At 38.9% G+C, this 24,946-nt stretch overlaps 1 protein-coding gene and 1 long non-coding RNA gene across 2 annotated transcripts in view; one reads left to right on the top strand and one right to left on the bottom strand.

Annotated features, from left to right (window-relative positions):
* The window catches only part of SNX27 (sorting nexin 27), an 85,735-nt gene that overhangs the window by 5,530 nt on the left and 55,259 nt on the right, over positions 1–24,946 (top strand). The gene's annotated exons all lie outside the window — the stretch shown is intronic.
* On the bottom strand, positions 4,459–24,332 carry LOC118498193. The gene is made up of 4 exons (XR_004900716.1): positions 24,322–24,332; positions 23,876–23,878; positions 20,934–20,940; positions 4,459–4,550 (listed from the first exon to the last, which is right to left on the bottom strand). It is a non-coding gene; the product is annotated as an uncharacterized LOC118498193 (long non-coding RNA).

The raw sequence follows: 24,946 nt of genomic DNA, 5'->3' as shown, positions 1-24,946 counted from the left end.
GAAGATCTGACTGGGTCATATAAGTTATTGTGAAGAACAATTCTTCTTCTGTCCACCACTGACTAGTTTCAGGTGAGGGTTTGTTACCATGCTGTTAAGGATAATTATATTTTTAAGGTAAGTCCCTTTGGGAATAATTGTTATGATCTGGTAGATAAGCAGAGAGACTCAGTCGACAAGCAGACATGTATAATAAATAACTTGTGATCACTGCATAATACTTTGGAAACATGATCTGTGGTGAATTCATTTGTTCAATGGCGGTATTACTGGCACAAAGGATATTGTGGTGGTTTAGGCTAGAGCCAGTTAGGGTCATTCTTTTCTTCAACAGTCAGTTATATAGATGACTTCTCTGTGCTTCACTTGGGCAGTCCAGTAAGAGCCTATATATGGGTGGCACAATTCCAGCCCCACATTTGGAAAAAAATATTCAGGCAGTTTTAAAATATATTTTTAATTGCAATTCACAGTTAAGAGATACATTTTGTATTACAACCCAATATAGATACAAAAAAGCACCAGAAACAAGTTTCACAAAACTATTTACTGCTATCATGCATACCCTCTGGTATTTTTTAGTCTGTTTAGTGTTTTTGGGGGGGTTTGTTTTGTTTTTGTTTTTGTTTTTTTGAATGGTGGTGGTGGTCCACTACATGAATCTCATGACTCATTAGGTTGTGATCCACTGTTTGAAAAACAGTGATTTAGGACTTCACTTTTCTGCTGTTGGCCCACTAATATCACAGCATATTCAGTCTGGTCCCACAATTAAGCACAAACTGTGTGAAGTGCTGTTGGGTTTGTGCGAGTCACAGATTGCCTGCATCCCTGCCCTTAAGAAGTTTACACTGCAGTGGGGAAGGTACGTGTAAGCAGTTTACTGTGTGTGAAGCCAATGAAATAATGGAGATAAATGAAAAACAATGGGAGTTTAGAAGAAAGAGTGAATATGCTTGAGAAAATTGATGGGTAGATAGGTCATAGAGGCCTTTTAAATCTGTGATTGAAGGACAAGTATAATTTCAGTAGGCAGAGAAGGGGGGCGGATTTTTGGCTCAGGAAACTGGGAGGAAAAGTTCTTAGGATACCTATAAGGAACCTGAAATTGCTGTTTGTAGACAACTGTGCTTGAGGTTAGATCAAAAAGGACTTTGAATGCAGTGCTAAAGAAGTTCAGATTTTATTCTGTTCCTGAGGTCAGAATATAGTTGTATGTGTATTAGTACCCCGGACTCCCTGTGAAAAATTAGCTTTTATTTAATTATTTACCCAAAGAGGTTGAATATTTTCCAAGGCCAAAGAAAAATTACTGTTAGAAGAATTTCAGAGCATCTAGTCTCTTGGGCTGTCTTGTACTATATAAAGAAGGGAATGAAGGACAACTGAGCCGTAACACCCAGAGTTGGGAACAGCTGGTGAGGGGCTGGCTGCCTTTCGTTGTATATGTATTTTACCTCACAGCCCAATCCAGCTTCTGAAATGTTCCTTTCTCTTTTATTTTTTATTGTTTTTAAAATTATTATTTTTTATTTTTTAAAGAGCCCTTTTTTAAAAAAGATTTTATATATTTATTTTTAGAGAAAGGGGAAAGGAAGGAGAAAGAGAAACACCAATGTGTAGTTGCCTCTTGCGCACCCTCCACTGAGGACCTGGACTACAACCCAGGCATGTACACTGACTAGGAATCAAACCAACTACTTTGGTTACAGGCCAGCACTCAATCCACTGAGCCACACCAGCCAGGGCTCTTTCTGTTATTTTTTTAAATGGCTGAACTTACTGTTGTTTTTACAGTTGGTAAGTTTGATCTTGATATGCTGCAAGCCTCCTTGTGCTACCCCTTACCTGTGATGCGCTGTTTTAACTGTCTGTTCTTCCAAGTCTGCTCCTCTGATGTGACGATGCCTTCTTTAATTTATATCTTTTGTTTCTGCATTCAGCATGTAGTTGGGAGTAACTTAATACAGTACTAAGGACAGGGAACTTAATACAGTACTAAGATTTATACCTGTGGTCTACTTTCAAAATTCCTTCAAAGATCTTTAAATAAGTAAGAATTGATGGTGACTACAAACTGAATTTTTGTTTCCTCTCAGTAATATAAGGGGTACTATAAAATTTTTTTTGAGGTATTATATTACTCAAATACTAGGTAGTATGTATGTAGTCTCTTTGGTTTATTACTTATTGCTTTCTACTAACTAAATAATGTTCTCATAATGGAGGAGATACACGTCTCTCAAAGGTATTAAAAGTTGCAGAATAAGGAACTATATTTGAGTACCTTTATGTGAACTTCTTCAAGAAACTTCCATTGTTAGTAAAAACTTCTTTTCAAAAATGATTTTTAAAACATTTTGACTGCCAAAATTCTTTTATTCAATGATTTTTATTGTCATTTTGATATTTTTAATTGTTGTTCAAGTAAAGTATATTTTATTGATTATGCTATTCTAGTTGTCCCATTTTTTCTCCCTTTTATTCCCCTCCACCCTGAATCCTGCCAGCATCCCACCCCTCCTTAGTTCATGTCCATGGGTTGTACATAGAAGTTCTTTGGCTTCTCAATTTCCTATACTGTTCTTAACCTCCCCCTGTCTATTTTCTACCTAAAATTTCTTCTTATTTCCTGTACCTTTTCCCTCATTCTCCCCCTTCCCCTTCCCCACTGATAACCCTCCATGTGATCTCCATTTCTGTGATTCCATTCCTGTCCTAGTTGTTTGCCTAGTTTTTCTTTTTCTTTTTTTTTTTAGGTTCAGTTGTTGAGAGTTGTGAGTTGGTTGTCATTTTTCTGTTCATAGTTTTGATCTTCTTTTTCTTAGATACGTCCTTTTAACATTTCATATAATAAGAGCTTGGTGATGATGAACTCCTTTAACTTGACCTCATCGGGGAAGCACGTTATCCTCCCATCCATTCTAAATGAAAGCTTTGCTGGATAGAGTAATCTTGGGTGTAGGTCCCTTTGCCTTTCATGGCTCGGAATACTTCTTTCCAGCCCCTTCTTGCCTGCAAGGTTTCTTTTGAGACATCAGCTGAGAGCCTTATGGGAACTCCTTTGTAGGTAACACCCTCCTTTTCTCTTGCTGCTTTTAAGATTCTCTTCTTATCTTTAATCTTGGGTAATGTAATTGTGATGTGCCTTGGTGTGTGCTCCTTGGGTCCAACTTCTTTGTGACTCTCTTGAGTTTCCTGGAAGTCTGTTTCCTTTGCCAGATTGGGGAGGTTCTCCTTCATTATGTTTTCAATTTCTTGCTCTTCCTCTCCTCCTTCTGGCACCCCTATCATTCAGATGTTGAAATGTTTAAAGTTGTCCCAGAGGTTCCTAAGCCTCTCCTCGTTTCTTCATTCTCTTCTGGTTGACTATTTCTTCCTTCTGCTCCCAATCGTTGATTTCAGTTCCAGTTTCCTTCCTGTCACTGCTGATTCTCTGTATTATTTTCCTTTATTTCACTTTGCATAGCCTTCACTTCTTCCTCTATTTTGTGACCATACTTAACCATTTCTGTGAGTATCCTGATGACCAGTGTTTTGAACTCTGCATCTGATAGGTTGACTCTCTTCATCGCTTAGTTCTTTTTGTGGAGTTTTGATTTGTTCTTTCATTTGGGCCACATTTTTTTGTCTTGGCACACCTGTTACGTTATAAGTGGCAGAACCTTACGTATTTGCCAGGGCAGGGCAATCCAGGTTGCTGCATTGTGGTGCTGTAATGTGGGAGAGGGGCCCGAGAGGGAACAATGCTTCTTGCTCAGCTCTTGGCTAGCTTTCAGTCACTTCCCTAACTACCCACAAGCAACTTGGGCCCTTGTGGTGCTGATTCCTGGGTGGGTGGGTTTGTGTACATTGTACAACCCTGTGGGTCTTTCAAACAAACTCCCCTGTGAGTCTGGGAGTTTCTCCGTGGCATTTTCTCCACCACAGCAATACCCATTGGTTTTTACAGCCAGAGGTTTTAGCCTTTATTACCCGGCACTGGATTCCTGGGTTGCATGGTCTGTCTTGTTCCCTGGTTGTTCTCCTGGTTTATCCACATACAAATGTGAGACCAGCCAGTCCTCCAGCCACTGCCTTGCTGTGCATCCTCTCCTTCCCAGCTGCCCGTCTCTGCCCTTCCTACCAGTCTGAATGAATGTTTCTTCTTTAATTCCTTGGTTGTCAGATTTTTATACAGTTGGATTTTCTGGCAGTTCTGGTTATTTTTTTGTTCTTAAATTTGTTGTTGTCCTTCTTTTGGTTGTGCAAGGAGGCAAAGTGTATCTACCTATGCCTCCATCTTGGCTGGAAGTCTAAAAATTGATTTTCATTCCAAATAATTCCACAGTTCTCAAGCAGCAGTCTAATCCCTTTCTCACTCTTTGAAGGTAATTTTTCAGCTTCATCCATATTGCCCTCTCCATAGAGGAGGGAAATAGGGAAGGGTCTACCTTATTGAGAGCCAAACAGAGCCCAGAGAAGGACTCCACTATGGGGTGGGGGGGGGCGGGTCATTGCTTTGTGCAGAGTACCTGCCAAACTGGAAAGATGATTCCAGGAGAAGTTAGCTCCTGCTCGCCCCCAGCAAAAAATAAAAATTAAAAAAAAAAAGTGATATTCAGGTTTTAGCTTTAAGGTGTTCGGGGGCAATTTTTTAAAAAAATCAGAAGTGACCAAACAAATTAAAATGGTGAGACCTCTGTGTGACACCAAGTCCTTGCCCTATCTTTACCCCCTTCTCAGTGGTTCACAAAATGGATCACATGCCCCTTATGTTGAAGTGACCAGTTGTTTGCCTCCTGCCTCCTTGAAAGAAAGAAAATTATGTTTTTGCCACTGATTTGGCCATATGAAATCATGTCATCACCCTTTTCTGGGTGGTGACACCTCTGAAGGTGCTGTGTCTAAAAGTGCCATCTCGTTGTGCTTTACATCAGTTAGTGCTGGAGAAAGCTTGAATAGTTCATGTACAAAACTGTTTTTAAATTTGTATTATTTTGAACTTTGCTTCTTTGGGGTTGGGACACACTGACCCCTCCATCTGGATGTGAAAACTCTGGCTGGCAGTGTGCTGATCTTTAAGTTTCTTTCCTTACCCAGTACCCGCCCCCCCCCCCCCCCATTGGTGAGGTTTCTGTGAGGTCTGTTAGGTTCGCATCCTGCAGCTTCCTGGCTTAAAATGTCCTCACCTTTGGTGTGGTCTCTTTGGGGGCCGATTGAGAGAAAGAGAAACCAATAGTGCAGCTATTTTGATACTGAAAATTGACAAGCGTTTTTTAAAATAAAGAACCAGTCCCTCCAAAAGAAAAAAAAAATTGTTTTTGCTTAAACTATCTGAAACTGCAGATTCTAATGTCAGACCTCAATAAAGACTAGCATGACAAATCTATGTATTCTGTGGACTTTGAAACACAAGTAATTAATTTACTTCTTTTTGGACAAATAACAGAGCGGTCTGCAGAGAGTCAGTTGCTTGTGTGGATATTCTCCCAGCTGCATTCAGAAGGCTGATTACTCCTACAGAACTATACAGTGAGAATAACCAGGAAGTTGTCCCCTCAGCCCCCAAATACTATAGTACTATTATATCCATGTGTTTGTCTAGTTGTAGCTATGTCTAGTTGTAATATGTTTTAAAAGTTGGGAGATTAATTAACTTAATATTTAGAGATCTTGGAAAATGTGGTGAGCTCTGTGAAAGTTTTGGAAATTTCTTCCATTTTCCTAATCCGTTTAATCATCCCTTATGTTTGTAATTTGTCATCAGTGTAGTTTGTCTATTAAATATACCATTGCAGGGTTACTTAATTCTTTTCATCCAGTATTATGGTCATTTTGATTTTGGTAGGGTTAAAAAACTACTTTTGGGGCCTGTTTTCTCAAGATATGTAACCTGCATTTGTCTTTACTTGGAAAGGGCAGTGAATTTCTTTTTTTTTTCCTTGTTTTTTTCTCCTCACCCAAGGGCATGCTTATTGATTTTAGAGAGAGGGGAAGGGAGGGAGAGAGAGATGTTGGGAACTGCCCTGCCTGGTTTCATAAGCTGTAACCCCCTATGACTAAGGCTGAGTAAAAAGACCTTGGGACCATAAGCCACTCAGGAGACAAAGCTTATCTTTCCGGCAGGGGTACTGCCTCTGCCTCCTTTAACTCACCCTGCTTGGCCCCAGGCGGATGACTGGTTAACCAATTTCAGGTAAGATTCCTCAAGGGAGGGTTGATCTAAGACAGGCACAGTCACAATGGGGCCCTCGGGGAAGGACTTGGGGAGCTATAGAAAAAGGGGGTAATGTACTCTCACCCTTCGGCTATGACATAGCCTGAGTCTTCATTCTGTCTGTAAAAAGTCTCCTAATCTCTTGGCTGCCTTACTTCCCCCACCTGACTTAATCCTAAAACAATGCTGGAGGCAGGTGTGGCCCTGTGCTGGAACAGGCGGTTTCCTAGGCAATCAGGCCTAAGAAAGAATGCATAAAATATTGTGAAACCTGCTTTGCTAAGAATGCCCTCAGTTTTCTGATACGGGTCCACGCATACAATGAGTTTGTTTCCCAAAGTTTTATGGCCCTTTAGCTATCTGACCCTGACTCAGAATAAGCCCTCATAGTTCTTTGAATGTCATCTACTGTTTGATCTTTACTGACAATGGTTAATGAGTTTTACCTGTATTCCTGTGCACATTGAACCCAATAAAAGCCCACTGAGGAACAGGCTCAAGGTGCTTCTCCTTTGAGAGACTGGCCACCTTTCCTCCCCAAGCAGATCATGTCTTGGTAGAATTATTCTCATCCATGGAGGGTGGAGGGGCCCTCTGTGGGTGGAGCTACCCCTCCCCCCCTCCAAAGCAGGGAGAGATACACTGATTGCTGCAACCGTAGGTACCCTAACCAGGGACCAAACCCAATCGAACCCAGAACCCAGGCATATGCACTGGGAATTGGACCTGTGACCTTTCAGTTTATGGGAAGATGCTCCAACCAAGTGAGCCATACCAGCCAGGACTGGCAATGAGTTTCTTTACCTGGTGTTTTGAATCTTAAGAGATAGGACACTGAAGTTTTCCTTTATGTGTTATGTGCTGATAGATTATTCTACATTTCTCTGTCCTATCCAGTTTGTCCTTTATATTGGGGATTCAGAAAAGGTTTTATGTACCTTTCTTCTTGTTCAGCATGTTGAAATAGACTACAATTTACAGAAACTGCAGTCTTTGTTCCTTACCTCCAAAAGAAATTGCCCACATTTGAATTAAAGGATGATATCTGATTGACAAAGGACCATATCCCTTCAAAAGTATATCTCTTGTTATTAATTTTTATAGACTGTCTTTCATCCTCTTTTCATCAGAGGATGGTATTTTGAACTGGTTTGTTAGGTTTTGCTTTTTTTTTTTTTTTTTAGTAATAGTGATAGATTAACAGTTGTCTTCACACTAGTTTATAATACCTCCAGAGGCTAAACGAATATTTAGGAAATGGGTATTGAGATTCAGGGTACAGGCTGTCACCCCAGAACAAACTTACCAGATCACACAAGGAATCATTCTTTTAATCACATTATATAGTACTTCAGAAATAGTAGGGAAATAGAAATTTAAAAAGTGAAATTTCTTCTTTGGTAATTTACCGGACTTGCCAACTAAGGTTGTACATAAGAGGGAAGTAAGTAAGACAGGTTAGGGAAACCGTTATGGCTATAAGCAACTCTCTTACCCATAATTAACATTTATTATCCCACAGTATAAAGTAACCCATTTTCACATCCAGCCTTACATTTGAATAGAACCATAAAGTCATTATATGCTGATCAAGTTTTTAAAGTCAAAAATTGAAAAATAAATCTTATCAAAACAAAATAAGTCAATATTTTTATAGTTTTAGTAACAGAACCTTGTAAGACCTTACTGGTAATTCTTTAGCCTCTATCATATGAGGAAATCCACTGTGCTTACATTTTTTCATTAAGTGTGGTGTGTTTAGTTTTCATGGTATGAAACTGTGTAATTACAATAGATTACTCCCAAAATTCACTTGAAATAAAGACTTGCTTTTTAAATGTCAACATATTTATTTCTTACTATCCTTGGAATTAGTGTTATATATAAAAATTAATGAAACAATATACTTTCCAATATATTTGAATAAGAAACATACTTTACTTTGAAATTGCTTTCATAATTAAGTGCCAGATTTTACTTGTAAGCATTATTTCTGCTATTTCCCATAATAGAAAGCAAAATGATCACTAATATTAAAGTTTGAAAATGTAGAGCTTACATGATGTTTTTAATATTTCCCTTTAAATAGTGACACTAATATAAACATTAAAAATGAGGAATGAGATTATGCAAGTGCATGAGGGGAAACCATTATTATGTTTGTTTGCTAGCCTTAATGTTTTTTCATTCATTCAGGGAAAATATGTAATGAGTGCTTACTACATGACCACTGCAGGATTGGACACCGGGGATGGAAAGCTGAATGATATGTAGTAGTCCTTGCCCTTGGGAAATTTATGATTTGGTGGGGAGTCCAGCAGATAACAGCCCATGTCAATATTGGAGTAGACCCAGGGGAGGGTGAGATAATGAAGATGCTACCCAGCTCCCCGACCCCACAGGATGAATAAACTTAGAGCAATTCTCCAAGTCCCCTAAGCACTTCTTTGCCCTTAGTTATCTACACACAGTAAATGCAAGTGCCCAGGGACTATGTATATCCTAACAGAAATCTTCCAGAAACAAAATGTACTAAAACTAGGAGGACTGTGTAGTTTATTGACACTTCTGAAAATGAAAGGGGCCTGTTAATTATGCCAGGACAACAGGTATAAACTAGGTGTGCCCTGGCACCCTGGAACACAGGTTTATAGCCTTATTAATTTTAATATGGCAGGCTGTTTGAAAAAGCATGCTAAGACTGGAATTTTGTATTCTATTAGGAGGGAGATGAACAAGTTTGTTTTTATTCTTGGTGACCAGTGGTTACTTCGGCTTTACAGATGATTAAAACAAGTGGACTTTTCTTCTAAATAGTTGAATATAATTTTATATTTATTTTTTTTAAAGATTTTATTTATTTTTAGAGAGGGAAGGGGGGGGAGGGAGAGAGAGAGAGAAAGAAACATCAATGTGCGGTTGCTGGGGGTTATGGCCTGCAACCCAGGAATGTACCCTGGCTGGGAATCGAACCTGGGACACTTTAGTTCCCAGCCCGCGCTCAATCCACTGAGCTACGCCAGCCAGGGCTATTTTATATTTATTTTTAAAAATTTAAAGCCTTAAGCCTTAGTACACTTTTTTCCTGAATGACAAATATGATTCGTTTATTTAGAAGTAAATCTACCTGTGTAGATTATATTTGTAAACTGATTGCCTTGGAATTAAAGGTTTGGGGAACCTAGCAGTCCTTCTGCCCAAGTAATAAACCCTTGTTGCTTCTAGCTGGAGGTATTAAGGTTGAAAGACAGATAAGCCTGTTCGTACTTTTCCTGCCTTGGGCAGCATTCTTTGTCATTAGAACACCCAGCCAAGGGTAACAAGTTGGAGTGATGGTAAGCAGGTCTTTTGACAAGTTATTTATTCCTTTTTCCCTCTTGGGGAAGACCAGAAGCTAATTGACATATAGTTCTGCAATCTTTCAGCCCTGCCAGGGCCATACTTCATTGTCATTAATACTGTCTTTTGCTCAGTGTTAAATTTTTGGATGTAGGTGGTTTAAATATTGGTATAAACGTTGATTTTGCTTTTGATATTTAAAAGAAGTCACTGGAAGATTTGTGAACTACGGCTGGAAAAAATTTAATCTGGTCTATACATGTAATTAACATTTGTTTCCCTTCATTTGCTAAAGATGAGGCTTAGAATAAGATGAAATTTTTTTCATTTTTATTTTTTGGCTATAGTTTGAGTCAAGACACTTTATTTTTTTGTATTCTCTTTTTCTGGTAAAGAATAGTCTGTCAGAATTTTTACAATATATGACAATGATCTTAAAAAACCAAGAAGAGAAGGCAAACTATTTGTAATTTTGAGAACATACAACTTTGATTAATAGTTTTCTGCTCAATTGTATTTATTTAGCATTTGTTCAGGCTAGAAAATGGTTACATTAAATCATAACTGAAGAGAGGCCAGGTATTTCTTTGTTTTTTTTTTTAGTTGGTGGCAGGGAAAGAAATAGGGATAAATGGCAATTAGTGAAATTATTTTGTGAATCTAGTTTCCTAAGTGAAAATAAGGTACTGTTTAACTGTTTAAAGCTATGGCATTTGTCTGATTTGAAGATTTCAGATCTTGGTTTGATTTTCATGGCAGAAAAACAGCTTACTCTATCTTGTTTTGAACTGTTCACTAAGGAATCGTGAATTTTAGTGTCTGACAACAGGTAGATCCCCTTTGAAGTATACATACACGTGTGTGTGTGTGTATTTCCTTTTTTATTTTTAAAATATATGAAAAATTTGACAGGCTTTCTTTTTTTAGAGTAGTTTTAGGTTCACAGCAAAATTAAGCAAAAGGCACAGAGGTTTCCCACACACCTCCGGCCCCCTCAACATGCATTGCCTCTCCCATTATAAATACCCCTCCCAGAGGGGTACATTTATTACCATTGATGAACCTACACTGACACATCTTTGTCATCTAGAGTCTGTAGTTTACTTTAGGGTTTTTTCATGGTATTGTACATTCTGTGTGGACGAATTTATAATGACGTGTACCCACCATTATCGTACACAGAGTCGTTTCACTGTCATAAAAATTTCCAGTGCTCTGCTTATTCGTTCCTTCTCCTCCCCAAACCCTGGCTACCACAGATCTGTTTATCGTCCCCTTAATATTGCCTCCCCCAGAATGTCATATAGTTGAAATCATAAAGTGTATGGCCTTTCCAAACTGTCTTCTGTAACTTGGTAATACACATTTAAGTTTCCCTCATGTATTCTCATGGCTTGATAGCTCATTTCTTTCTAGTGCTGGATAATGCACCATTGTCTGGATCTGCCACAGGCCCTTTATTCATTCACCTACTGAAGAACATCTTGGTTGCTTCCAAGTTTCAGCAATTTGAATAAAGCTGCTGTAAACATCTGTGTGCAGGTTTTTGTGTGAACATGTTTTCAATTCCTTTGGCTAAATACCGAGGAGTATTATTGCTGGATCATGTGGCAAGAGTATGTAAATTTTGTAAGAAACTGTTCGAATGTCTTCCAAAGTGACTGTGCCATTTTACATTCCTACCAGCAATGAATGACATTTACTTTTAATCTGTATCCTTGTCAGCATTTGGTGTTGTCATTGTTCTGGATTTTGGCCATTCTAATAGGTGTGTAGTGGTATAAAATTCATTTTTTAAGTTATAAAAGTAATATAAATATGTTAGAGAAAATTTGGAGACCAAGGAAAAGGAAAAGAATATTCATGCGTCATCTTATCACCACAACAAAACTACTTTTGGTGTTTTGGCTGTCTTTTATTTACACATTTTTTTTAAAGCTTCTCTTTTTTTTTTAAGATTTTATTTATTTATTTTTAGAGAGGGAAGGGAGGGAGGGAGATAGACAGAGAGAGAAACATCAATGTGCGGTTGCTGGGGGTTATGGCCTGCAACCCAGGCATGTACCCTGGTTGGGAGTCGAACCTGCGACACTTTGGTTCGCAGCCCGTGCTCAATCCACTGAGCTACGTCAGTCAGGGCTTATTTACACATTTTTTTATGAAGTTGAAGTCATACTTATTTATTTATTTATTTATTTTATTTTAAATGTTGTTGAAGTACATTTTTCTGTCTTTTACTCCCATCCCAGGCCCCCGCCCCCAGCCTTCCCCACTTCTCTCCATTTCCATGCCCACCCCCCCCACCCCACCCCCCAGTTTTTGTCCATATGTCCTTTATACTTGTTCCTGTAAACCATTCCACTTTTTCCTTGAATTCCCTTCCCTCTCTCCTCTGGTCACTGTCAGCCTGTTCTCTATTTCAGTGTCTTTGGTTATATTTTGCTTGTTTGTTTGTTTTGTTGATTAGGTTCCTGTTAAAGGTGAGATCATATGGTATTTGTCTCTCACTGCCTGGCTTATTTCACTTAGCATAATGTTTTCCAGCTCCATCCATGCTGTTGCAAAGGGTAGGAGTCCCTTCCCTTCCCTTCCCTTCCCTTCCCTTCCCTTCCCTTCCCTTCCCTTCCCCTTCCCTTTCCTCTTCCCTCTTCCCTTTCCCCTTCCCTCTTTCCGCTTCCCTTCCCTCTTCCCGCTTCCCTTTCCTCTGTCCTCCTTTCTTTCCTTTTCCCTTTCCCCTTCCCTTCCCCTTCCCTTCCCCCTTCCTTTCCCCTTCCCTTCCCCCTTCCCTTCCCCCTTCCCTTCCCCCTTCCCTTCCCCCTTCCCTTCCCTCCCCTCCCCTCCCCTCCCCTCCCCTCCCCTCCCCTCCATAGAATTCCATTGTGTAAAGGTGCCATAGTTTTTTCATCCATTCATTTACTGATGGGTGCATAGGTTGCTTCCAACACTTGGCTATTGTAAATTGTGCTGCTATGAACATTGGGGTGTATAGGTTCTTTTGGATTGGTGTTTCAGGGTTCATAGGATATAATGTTAGCAGTGGAATTGCTGGGTCAAAAAGCAGATCCATTTTTAGTTTTCTGAGAAAATTCCATACTGTTTTCCATAGTGGTTGCACCAGTCTGCATTCCCACCAACAGTGTACTAGGGTTTCCTTTTCTCTACAACCTCTCCAACACTTGTTGTTTGTTGCTTTGTTTATGATGTCCATTCTGACCGGTGTGAAGTGGTATCTCATTGTGGTTTTAATTTGCATCTCTCTAATAGCTAGCGATACCTGAGCAACTTTTCGTTTGTCTCTGGGTCATCTGTATGTCCTTCTTGGAGAAGCGTCTGTTCAAGTTCTTTGCCCATTTTTCAGTTGGGTTGCTTGTCTTCTTAGAGTGAATTCGTATAAATTCTTTACATATTTTGGAGATTAAACCCTTGTCTGAGGTATCATTGGCAAATATGTTTTCCTAAATGGTTGGTTCTCTAAAGTCATACTTTTATATACAAGTTATAATCTAATTTTTAAAAATTGATTTTATTTTCTAGAACAGTTTTAGATGTACAGAAAAATCGAACAGATGGTACAGAGAGTTCCCATATATTCCTTTGCCACTCATACCATACACAATAATGTTGACAGTTATTAACTAAGCCCTTAGTTTATTGGGATTTCCTTAGTTTTTATCCTTTGTAATGTCTTTCTGTTCCAGGATCCCATCCAGGATAACATTACATTTGGTTGTCAGGTCTCCGTAGGCTCATCTTGGCTATGACAGCTTGTCAGTCTTTCCATGTTTTTTGATGACCTTGACAGTTTTGAGGAATACTGGTCAGGTATCTTGTAGGATGCCTGATTATTGGAATTTGTCAGATTATTTTTTCATGATTAGACTGGGGTTTTGGTTTATTTGGGAGGAAGATCACAGAGGTGAAGTACCATTTTCATTTGCTCAGAGCAAGGACATGTATTGTCATCATGATTTATGACTTACTATTGATCTTGACCATCTGGCTGAAGTAGTGTTTGTCAGGTTTCTTCACTGTAAAGTTATTCTCCTTATCCCCTCTCTACTTTTCATACTGTACCCTTTGGATAGGAGTCACTGTGTGCAGTCCACACTTAGGGATTGGGGTTTGTGCTCCCCTCCCTTGAAGTGTAGTATCTATATGATTGTTTTGAAATTCAGCATAGAAGAACGTCTCTTCTGCTCGTGTATTCATTTATTCAGTCATTTCTATCAGTGTGGGCTCATGGATATTTATTTTACACTTTGGGATATATAATATGATACTGCTGCTTTATTTTGTTGCTCCATTTGTTCTAGCTGTTGCCATTGGTAGCTCTTTCAGTTGGCTCCTGTGCCTTTTTACTATGTCCCCATCAGTGTGTGGGTTCGTTTTGTTTTTGAGTACTTCCTTACTTTATGGAATTACAAAATGATCAAGGTTCATCCATGTATTTCCTGCCCCGGTCCTAGAATCAGCCATTTCTCCAAAGGGCTGTTTCTTTTTATTAGAGAATGGTATTAAAAACTAAGACCTGGACTCTAGGTGTGGTTGTTGTTACTAGGGTATAGTTTTTTTTCAGTGCTCTCAGCTAACAGAGCAAGGAGATGGGTGTGAATATTAACCCCTATATATAAGGAGTGTACAAGGTGGGGCAAAAGTAGGTTTACAGTTGTGAGTACGTGAAACAGAGTTTATTCTCGTATTATTATTTATTAATTATTATATTGTTTTCCATAGGAACAACTGTAAACCTACTTTTGCCCTACCATGTACATATATCTATAAATATTTCAGTATGTAACCATTTGTATCTGTATTAAGTTAAACATGAGTTCTTATTAATGTCTATGGCTTTACTGCATTACCATATGGGTTGTTTCAGCCCCCACCCCTTGCTGATTTGTACATTTCCACACAGCCAGAAACTTGGCTTCCCACATCCACCATTTATTTACATAATTGTTCAATTCCAATATACATGTATAGCAATGTGTACCCCTGTGGGAAATAACTTTACTGATGAATACAGCATTTACATACAGTTTCTTTTGTCTTTAGCTTTGCAGAATTCATTCATTTTCAATTACTTAGGTCTGTGCTTCCTCTCCCCATTCACTTCAGTGAGGTTGCTTGAAATACATATGAAATAAAGTTAGATTCTCTTATTATAGTCTGGGATTCCTCCAATGTACTAGCTGATTTTTAAAAAAAATTGCATACATTATGGTTGCTCTTTGTGTTGTAAAGTTCTGTAGGTTTTGACAGATGCATTGTGCACCCATTTCATTATCGTACAGAATAATCAGACTGTCCCCCAAATCCCCTGTCCTTCACTTACTCATCCTTCTCTCCCTCCAAGCCCCTGGCAACACACAGATCTTTCTGTTTTCTACAATGGAATATAATTGGAATCATACAGCATGTGGCCTTTTCATATTGGCTTTATTTCCTTAGCAATATGTATTTAAGGTTCCCTCTTGTCTTTTTTGTGGCTTGATATCTAACTTTTGAAAAAAAATTTGTTTATTGATTTTAGAGAGAGAGAGAGAGAGAAACATTAATGTGTTGTTTCACTTATTTATGTATTCATTGATTGATTCTTATATGACCAGGGATCAAACCTGTAACCTTGACATATCAGGATACTGTAACCAGTTGAGCTAACTGGCCAGGGTGAATAGCTCATTTTTATTTATAGCCAAATATTCCATTGTTTGTGTGGATGTACTACAGTTTGTTTATTCATTCACATATAAAGGACATCTTGGTTGCTTTCAGTTTTAGGCAATTATGAATAAAGCTGGTATAAACATCCAGTGGAGGTTTTTGTGTGACTCTTAAGTTTTTAACTTTGTAGGGTAAATACCCAGGAATGTGATTGCTGGATCTTAGGGTAAGACTATGTTTAGCTTTTTAAGAAACTATCAAACTGCCTTCCAAAGTGGTTGTATTATTTTACATTCGTACCAAAACTGAATGAGTTGCTATTGCACCACACCTTTACAGCATATTTGATACTAAGTTTTTAAAAAAATGTTAACTATTCAAGTAGGTATGCAGTGATAATCTTGTTTTGATTCGCAATTCTTTAATGATGAATGATGTTTAGTAACTTTTCATATGCTTATTTGCTGTCATACGTCTTCCTTGGTGAGGTGTCTGTTCAAATCTTTTGTCCATTTTTTAATTGGGTTGTTTTCTTGTTGAGTTTTAAGAGTTCTTTGTATAGTTTAGATACAGGTCCTTTATCAGATATGTGTTTTCCAAGTCTTTTCTCTCAGTCTGTGGCTTGTTTTCATTCTCTTAACAGTGTCTTTCTCAGAGAGGAGGTTTTTAATTTTAATAAGACTCAACAGTTTTCCATTCATGGATTGTGTTTTTGTTTTTGTTTTTGTATCTGCAATCTCATTTTCATACCCAACATCACCTAGATTTTCTCCTATGTTGTGTTTTAGATGTTGCATTTTTATAATCCACTTTTTGATATAACATTGGGTGAAATATTTCTAGATTATTTTGTTCATATTTATAATTTGAAATGATGCTTTATAGTTAATCAGATTATTGTGCTGTAATTTTCTTGACCATTTATCCCTAATGGTGGCTTACAAAAAATAACACATTCAGAAACAACCTAAATAATGATGAATATGTTTGTGCCTACTTTTTCTAAAATTCAGGATTATTTCATTTGTTTTTTAAAATACCTGAGAGGTCTACATACCACTGTAAAGTTCTTGCCCTCATGGAGCTCACATTTCAATGATTTCCTTAGGATAAATTCTCAGTAATGCCATTTGGGTTGAAATAATATGAATGAACATTTTTATGACTTTAAATGTACATTACCAGTGAAAATTGCTTTCCAAAAGGAAGGATTTTTCTTTTTTATATAGTCATCTCATTTTTTATATGCTGTAAGTTAACATTAAAAGTAATTTACTTATTTTTTAGAAAAGATTTTATTTTCTTTTTAGAATGAGGGGAAGGGAGGGAGAAAGAGAGGGAGAGACACATCGATGTGTGAGAGATACATCAATCAGTTGCCTCTTGCATGCTTCCCAATCAGGGACTGGCCTGTAACCCAGGAATGTGCCCTGACTAGGACTTGAACCCATGACCTTTTGGTCCACAGGCAACGCCAACCAGGGCAATGTTAAAAGTAATGTAGATAATTTATGCTTTTAAATTGTCGACCAGATTAGCTATTTATTAGAAAATGCTCAGGACTGCTGTCCAAGAAAGAGGCATAGGTATACACACTTTGTCTCCTCGCACAGGCAAGAGGAGGACAGCAACAAATTTAAAAACAAAAAAACAACCAGAACTGCCAGAAAATCAAACTGTATGAAAGTCTGACAACCAAGGAGTTAAAGAAGAAACATCCATCCAGACCAGTAGGAGGGGTGGAGACAGGCAGTGTGGGCAGAGGACACGTAGCAAGGTGGTGGCTAGAGGATGGGATGGGAGAGGTGGTGGCTGGCAGAGTGGGCAGTCCCACATTTGCATGCAGATAAACCAGGAGGAACAACTGGGGAATGAGACAAACTGCACAGCCAAAGGTTCTAGCATGGGGAAATAAAGCCTCAAAATCTCTGGCTATAAAAACGTGTGGGAATTATGGTGGTGGGAGAAACTCCCAGCCTCACTGGGGAGTTTATCGGAGAGACCCACAGGGTCTGAGAACATATACAAGCTGACACACCTGGGAATCAGCACCAGAAGAACCCAAGTTGCTTGTGGGTAGTTAGGGAAGTGACTGAAAGCCAGCCAAGAGCTGAGCAAGAAGCATTGTTCCCTCTCGGCCCCTCCCCCACATACAGCACCACAATGCAGCAACCTGGGTTGCCCTGCTCTGGCAAATACTAAGGTTCCGCCCCTTACAATGTAACTGGTGTGCCAAGACAAAGAAATATGGCCCAAATGAAAGAATAGATCAAAACTCTACAAAAAGAACTAAGTGATGAGGAGATAGCCAACCTATCGACGCAGAGTTCAAAACACTGGTCATCAAGATGCTCACAGAAATGGTTAAGTATGGTCACAAAATAGAGGAAGAAGTGAAGGCTATGCAAAGTGAAATAAAGGAAAATAATACAGAGAATCAGCAGTGACAGGAAGGAAACTGGAACTGAAATCAACGATTGGGAGCAGAAGGAAGAAATAGTCAACCAGAAGAGAATGAAGAAATGAGGAGAGGCTTAGGAACCTCTGGGACAACTTTAAACATTTCAACATCTGAATGATAGGGGTGCCAGAAGGAGGAGAGGAAGAGCAAGAAATTGGAAACATAATGAAGGAGAACCTCCCCAATCTGGCAAAGGAAACAGACTTCCAGGAAACTCAAGAGAGTCACAAAGAAGTTGGACCCAAGGAGCACACACCAAGGCACATCATAATTACATTACCCAAGATTAAAGATAAGGAGAGAATCTTAAAAGCAGCAAGAGAAAAGGACAGTGTTACCTACAAAGGAGTTCCCATAAGGCTCTCAGCTGATTTCTCAAAAGAACCTTGCAGGCAAGAAGGGGCTGGAAAGAAGTATTCCGAGTCATGAAAGGCAAAAGGACCTACACCCAAGATTACTCTATCCACCAAAGCTCTCATTTACAATAGAATGGTAGATAAAGTGCTTCCCAGATGAGGTAAAGTTTTAAAGGAGTTCATCATCACCAAACTCTTATTATATGAAATGTTAAAAGAACTTATCTAAGAAAAAGAAGATCAAAACTATGAACAGCAAAATGACAACAAACTCACAACTCTCAACAACTGAACCTAAAACAAAAAAACAAACTAGGCAAACAACTAGAACAGGAAGGGAATCACAGATATGGAGATCACATGGAGGGTTATCAGTGGGAAAGGGGAGGTGGGAGAATGGGGCAAAAGGTACAGGGAATAAAAAGAATAAATGGTAGGCACAAAATAGACGGGGAGGTTAAGAATAATATAGGAAATGGAGAAGCCAAAGAACTTAACATGTATGACCCATTGACATGAACTAAGCAGTGGTGAAGGGGGATGATGGTGGAAAGCATGGGTACAGGGCAGGGGAGAACAAAGGGGAGAAAAAACTGTGACAACTGTAATAGCATAATCAGTAAAACATATTTTACAAAAAACTCATACATTTTATGAGGTAGTCACATTGCAGATTGCAAAAATGCTTCAGATGCTCCGAGACAACGAGAAACGTACACACAGACTACCGAGTCCTGTGGAGAAATAGGAAGGGAACGACCACTCTCTTAAGGAGGGAGCGCCGCGCCTTCCCACCAGAGTGGGCTTTTATTAAGAATACAGATACAGTTTGTTGATGACAGTCTGGCAAGCAAGCAGGTTTCGCAGGATTTTACATATTCCTTTTTCAGGTCTGATCATCCCAGGAAGTCTGCAGTCCCCAGTGTGGATTGCACCACCCCTTGTTATTGTCACAGGCTTGAGTCGGGCAGAGGAGACAAAGGCAGGTGGGAGATTTAGATGTCTCGCAGGCAGAATGAGGACTCGGGCTTTGTCAAAGCCGAGGGGCGAGGGGCGATCACCCCCTTTTTCCACAGCCCCTTAAGTCCTTCCCTGGGCCCTCCATGTGATCATGCCTGTCTCAGGTGAATCCCCACTTGGGGAATCTTACCCATCATTGGCTAACTAATCAAGCACTGGGGGCCAGGCAAGGAGCAGAAGCAGCGCTCCTGCCAGGGAGATAAGCTTGTCTCCTTAGTGGCTTTTGGTCCAGATGTCTGTCACTCAGCCTTAGCCATGGGGGATTATAGCTCCTGAAACCAGGCAGGGCAGTTCCCAACAATTAGAACCCTTTGGCCAATTAATTTCTCTAGTTGTAGTTCTCTTGTCCTATCAATAAAGCAGGTGTTCTGGAATGTATGATGCAAAATGTTATTTCTAAAACAAAATTCTAAAATGTTTTTTTAAATTTAAGTGTTATTTTTCACTTACGGTTTAAATTCTGTATTATTTTGTATTAGTTTTAAGTGTATGGCATAGTTGTTAGATAATCATATACTTTGTAAAGTGTTCCCCCCAATATTTCCAGTACCCACCTGGCACCATACTAGTTATCGGAATATTATTGACTACATTTTCTATGTTGTATTTTATATCTTTGTGACGATTATGTGACTGCCTACCAATTTGTACTTCTTAATCCCATGACTTTATTCACCCAGTCCCCCAACCTGCCTCCCCCTCTGGCAGCCATCAGTCTGTTTCTGCATCTATGAGTCTATTTCAGTTGTTCATTTATTTTTGTTCTTTAAATTCTACATATGAGTGAAACCATATGGCATTTGTCTTTCTCTATTTCTAGCTTATTTCACTTAGCATAATATCCTCTAGGTCTATCCATGTTGGTGCAAATGGTAAGATTTCTTTTTTTTTTTTTTTTTACGGCTGAGTAATATTCCATTTGTATATATGTACCACAACTTTTTCATTTACTCATCTGTTGATGACCAGTTGGGTTGCTTTCATATGTTGATTATTGTATGTATCACTGTAGTGAATATAATGGTCATATATTCTTTCAAATTAATGTTTTGTATTTCTTTGGTTATATGCCCAGAAGTAGAATTGCTGGGTCATAAGGCAGTTCCTTTTTAATTTCTTGAGGACCTTCCATACTCTTTTCCATAGTGGCTGCATCAAACTGCATTCCCGCCAATAGTGTACAAGGGTTCCCTTTTTCCCACATCCTCACTAACACTTGTTTGTAGATGTATTGATGGTAGCCATTCTGTCAAGTATGAGGTGATACCCCATTGTGAGTTTTTTTTAAAGATTTCATGTATTTTTTTTTAGAGAGGGGGGAAGGGTAGAAGAAAGAGAGGGAAAGAAACATCAGTGTGTGGTTGCTTCTTGAGCACCCCCTGCTGCGGACCTCACCCACAACCCAGGCATGTGCCCTGACTGGGAATTGAACCAGCAACCCTTTGGTTCACAGGCCTGTGCCCAATCCACTGAGCTGTAATAGCCAGGGCCCCATCGTGGTTTTAATTTTTCTGATGACTAGTGAGCATTGAGTCTTTACATATACCTATCAGCCATCTGTATGTTCTTAAAAATTGTTGATATTTAGTTTTCCAGAATGGTACTTTTGTGCAGACACATTCAAGCTTCATTTCCTTATGTTTATTGCTTATACCTATCTGAATCTTTTAACCTGAGTTTCAGGGCAAAGTACTGTATGATTGCAAAGACAGTTTAGTCAATAAAAATATTCTGATTTGATTGTTTGCCTAAGTAAGATAGCAAGACAGAGTTAGAGGCAAAGGAGCCAACCTAAGCCAGTCAGATATTTAACTGCAATATTGGAAAGGGCCTATCTTCACATTTCAGTAGAGCAGTCCTTGAGTTTATAGTCTAGTGTCTGGTATAGCTGGACCCAAAAACTGGGTAACAAACCAGTGAAAAGTCAAAGGAAATGTCTCTCTTGTGATGTCTCAGGGGTCTGTTTCTTTTTCTCCAATTTGCAGAGCTTCACCAAATTCCCAAGAAAATATTTTGTGCAGAAGGTAAGGAGTTTGTTTTAAAAGCTTTGTGTAATTGGGCCAAGATGGAGGCGTAGGTAGATGCACTGTGCCTCCTTGCTCTTGTTCTTCAAAAGAAGAACAACAACAATTTAAAAACAAAAAACAACCAGAACTGACAGAAAATTGAACTGTATGGAAGTCTGACAACCAAGGGTTAAAGAAACGTCCATCCAGACCAGCAGGAGGGGCAGAGGCAGGCACCTGGGCTGAGAGGACTCAGGCAAAGTGGAGGCTGATGGACCCAGCCAAGTGGTGGATTGTGGAGCGGGGCAGGCAAGGCTGCAGCTGGTGGAGCGGACCATCCTGCATTCACGTGCAGTAAACCAGGAGGAACACCTGGGGAGCGAGACAGTCTGTGCAACCCAGGGCCCCAGCACAGGGAAATAAAGCCTCAAACCACCAATTGAAAACATCTGTGGGGGTTGAGGCGGCAGCAGGAGAAACTCCCAGCCTCACAGGAGAGTTCAGTGGAGAGACCCACAGGATCCTAGAAAGTACACAAGCCCACACACCCGGGAATCAGCACCAGAAGGGCCCACTTTGCTTGTGGGTAGCGGGAGAAGTGACTGAAATCTGGCAGAGCGTGGAGCAAGAGCCATTGTTCCCTCTCTACCCCTTCTCCACATACAGTGTCACAAAGCAGTGATGTGGGTTCCCTGCCCTGGTGAACACCTAAGGCTCCTCCCCTTACACATAGCAGGTGCACAGGGACCAAAAAAAAAAAAAAAAAGGCCCAAATGAAAGAACAGAGCAAAGCTCCAGAAAAAAATACAACTAAGCAACGAAGAGATAGCCAACCTGTCAGGTGCACAGTTCAAAACACTGGTAATCAGGATGCTCACAGGATTGGTTGAATTTGATGGCAAATTAGGTGAAAAAATGAAGGCAATGCTAAGTGAAATAAAGGAAAATGTACAGAGAACCAATAGTGATGGGAAGGAAACTGGGAGTCGAATCAACAGTGTGGACCAGAAAGAAGAAAGAAACATTCAACCAGAAAAGAAGGAAGAAACAAGAATTCAAAAAAGTGAGGAGAGGCTTAGGAACCTCCAGGACATCTTTAAGTGTTCCAACATCCGAATTACAGGGGTACCAGAAGGGGAAGAGGAAGAGCAACAAGTGGAAAAGTTATTTGAACAAATAATAAAGGAGAACTTCCCCAATCTGGTGAAGGAAATACACTTCCAGGAAGTCCAGGATTTTCAGGGAGTCCCAAAGAAGTTGGACCCAAGGAGGAACACACCAAGGCATATCATAATTACATTACCCAAGATTAAAAGTAAGGAGAGAATCTTAGAAGCAGCAAGAAAAAAGAAGACAGTTACCTACAAAGGAGTTCCCATAAGACTGTCAGCTGATTTCTCAAAAGAGACCTTACAGGCAAGAAGGGGCTGGAAAGAAGTATTCCAAGTCATGAAAGGCAAGGACCTACACCCAAGATTACTCTATCCAGCAAAGCTTTCCTTTAGAATGGAAGGGCAGATAAAGTGCTTTCCAGATAAGGTCAAGTTAAAGGAGTTCATCATCACCAAGCCCTTTATTTTATGAAATGTTAAAGGGACTTATCTAAGAAAAAGAAGATAAAAATATGAACAGTAAAATTATAGCAAACTCAATTATTAACAACCACACCTAAAACAAAAACAAAAGCAAACAATTAGAACAGGAGCAGAATCACAGAAATGGAGATCACATGGAGGGTTATCAACAGGGAAGTTGGAGGGGGGGAGGGGGAAAGGTACAGAGAATAAGTAGTATAAATGGTAGGTAGGAAATAGTCAGGGGAAGGTTAAGAATAATATAGGAAATGTAGAAGCCAAAGAACTTACATGTATGACCCATGGATATGAACATAATGGGGGGAATGTGGGTGGGAGGGGGTGTGCAGGGTGGTGGAGAGTAAAACGGGGGAAATGGGAAACTGTAATAGCATAATCAATAAAATATATTAAAAAAGAAGAAAAACCTTTGTGTAATTGAAGAGATATAACAACTATGTTAAACTTTTATAATTATGTAACTTAATTTTTTTAAGTTACCAATCACTCTAACTCAACTGTTTTCATATTTCACATACTGTCCTTTTTATGGGCAAAAAATTTTATGTGCTCATAATCACAATGAAGAGTATTTTTTAAAATTTATTACATTTTTATTGTATTTTCCATGATCATTTATTCCCCATATACTCTTCCAGTTCCACCCACCCCCCCTTTCCCGTACATTCACCACACTGTTCGTGTCCATGAGTTCTTTCTCTTTTTTTCTTTTTTGCTTGATCCCTCCACCCCCTCCCACTGCCCCCAGAGCTGTCAATGAGCAATATTTTATATTTTAAATGTAAAAAAACCCTAATTTATAGTCTTTCTTTTGCATTTAATATAATCTAAGGACTTCTCCATGTTTGTAGTCTTCATAAATATTTTTAAAGAATTACATAGTTCATTTGTGTATTGTACTCAACATCTTTAACAGATTTTATAATGTTATGTATTTGGCTAAACAAATACTCTGTCAGAAGAAAATTTTTAATAGACTTGAATGCATAAAAATTTAACAAGAGCAATCTAGGGCTTCTTAAAACCAAAGTTTAAATTATATCCAGTGTTTAGTAAATTTGACTTTGTCTCTCACATTATCGCTTAATAAACTTGAGAGAGGTGCTTTTGCTCTTTGGCTTGAGTTTTTATAATCATCTGTTGCTGAGGTTCTTAACTATAGTAGGCTCAAAATATGTGTCCTGTAGTTTATCGGAGTTTAGGACAAAAGTGAAAGCAGTAATAAGGGTAAAAACAAGCTGGCTTAATTTTATTTTCATTATTCCATGAAATAGGCTTGCAAGACTTGAAGGTATGGGTTCACACAAAAAGTTCATATAGTTTGTTTCTTAAAAGATACATTTTTCATTTTCACCAATAACTTCATTTATTTGTATATTTTGGGTATGTCAGCTATCTCCCACATGGTATAACGTTGATTGTTTTCAGTTATTGTCTCTATGTGATCACTATCAACTTCAGCTGGTCTACCTGACCCTGGGGCATGGTCCAGCAAGAAACCTCCAGCGTGAAGCTCCACAAGCCACTTTTTACACATTTGCTTAGTCACAGCAGTTTCTCCACACTGCATAAATCCTTTGTATGTGTGTGTTTCATGTGCATTTTTACCTTTCTTGAAATAATAAACCATAATATACCAAAAATGTCATGTGTTCCATTTTCAATATTAAAATGGCTACACAAAAATTCAGCAATTTTGATGTTTTTTTAAGTGCATGCTGATATGACAGCTGTCACAATACAGTCTAACAAAATTGTTTCAAATGAAGTTAAAGACAACTAAATGCTACTAGAGCCAACTTACTGGAAAAAAAAAAGCAAACCAAAAAAAATACAAAAAACAAACTGAGCTTTTTGGCCAACCCAGTATTAATGGTTTATTTGTCATGAAGATATGGGAGGTGAAAGAAAAAGGACGTGCTTTGTCAGCTGAACAATTTCATGCTGCAGATAATGTGTAGGGATCCATCTCCTAGGTTCCTAACAGCATTGTCCATAAAAGCAAAAAGAAAATTAAGAGTAATCTAACAGTAGAATAAGGGTTATGGTTCATGCTGATGGACTACTAGTTTATATTTATAAATAAGGATATGTAATGTTTACTTTTAAATCAACTTCATTGAGCCTTAATTTAAATACAATCAAATGCATACTTTTTAATTGTAGAGTTTTGAATTTGGGCAGAAGTAGAGACCCATTCAGACTTTTTTCTGTCTCACTTAAAAAAAAAAGATTTTATTTTTAGAGAGAGTGAAGGGAGGGAGAAAAAGGGACAGAAACATCGATCCATTGCCTCTTGAATGTGC

This window comes from Phyllostomus discolor, chromosome 14 (genome assembly GCF_004126475.2).
Source record: "Phyllostomus discolor isolate MPI-MPIP mPhyDis1 chromosome 14, mPhyDis1.pri.v3, whole genome shotgun sequence".
Lineage (NCBI taxonomy): Eukaryota > Metazoa > Chordata > Mammalia > Chiroptera > Phyllostomidae > Phyllostomus > Phyllostomus discolor.
The sequence above is the reverse complement of the archived record's forward strand: the minus strand, read 5'-3'. Positions and strand labels throughout refer to the sequence as shown.